Here is an 898-nt window from a genome sequence, read left to right as displayed (position 1 = left end):
GAAGCGGTGACAATCGGCTATCGTTTGTTCGTTTCTTTCGGCACAGCTCGGCTTTTCTACCAACAACACAATGTTGCCATGCTTATGCTGTTGTTGTTTTTGTAGAACAATGTTTCAATTTTTGGTTGGTGACATATTCAATTAAAAATAAATTCTGTTGGGATTCGAACCTACGTACCTACGTGCTCGTCGTAACTTTTGAAGCGCTTACCACCTTGACCACCATTGACTCCTGTATTGCGTTGTCCTAATTATGGTTTGGTTATGCATGAAAGAAATATACAATGGATCGACGATTGTTACCTCTTTCCTTGCTGCTGCTGCGCATATGTATGTTTGTATGCTTGTTCATTATTGAAGTTATACTGCTTTTTCTTTCCTTTGTCTTTCATTTCTGCGAATTCTCAACTATTTTATGTGCCCCTTTGTTGAAATACCCTGCGTTGGTCTTTGAAAAATTAAGACTATACTTCATTACAGAAATGATCCTGTGAAGTACGGTCTTCATTTACATTTTTTGGAAATCGACCCACGATGACGAAGTATTTTCGTTTTACCTGACAGCGTGCGGTTAAGAAGTTCATTTCTAATTTTGTCTTGTGGCATATTAGAAATGATGTTTCTTCGAAAATCATTCGCTTACAACGGATAAAACGACTTCTGAGTGGTGATTTTAATGAATGAATTCCTTTTGGTTGAAACGCTCTGCGTTGGCCGTTGAAAAGTTAAGACTGTACTTCTCAGGATCATTCATTTCTTCAAAGAAATTAATGACATTTAGAAATATGCATATTTGCATTATTTTGTTGTCATTTCCATATTCGTAGCAATAGAAGTTCTATGGCATAAGTAAAGTAATGGCCGCCGATTGTCACCCCTTGCCGCTGTAGCAGCTTCG

The 898-nt window shown here is 37.8% G+C and overlaps 1 non-coding gene across 1 annotated transcript; it reads left to right on the top strand.

The window, feature by feature from the left end:
- The first annotated feature begins 460 nt into the window (after window positions 1-460).
- Window positions 461-669, top strand: LOC126766347 (small nucleolar RNA U3). Its single transcript, XR_007668849.1, has one exon. It is a non-coding gene; the product is annotated as a small nucleolar RNA U3 (small nucleolar RNA).
- Window positions 670-898: the final 229 nt, after the last annotated feature.

This window comes from Bactrocera neohumeralis, unplaced genomic scaffold, assembly GCF_024586455.1.
Source record: "Bactrocera neohumeralis isolate Rockhampton unplaced genomic scaffold, APGP_CSIRO_Bneo_wtdbg2-racon-allhic-juicebox.fasta_v2 cluster11, whole genome shotgun sequence".
NCBI classification, from domain to species: domain Eukaryota; kingdom Metazoa; phylum Arthropoda; class Insecta; order Diptera; family Tephritidae; genus Bactrocera; species Bactrocera neohumeralis.
The sequence above is the reverse complement of the archived record's forward strand: the minus strand, read 5'-3'. Positions and strand labels throughout refer to the sequence as shown.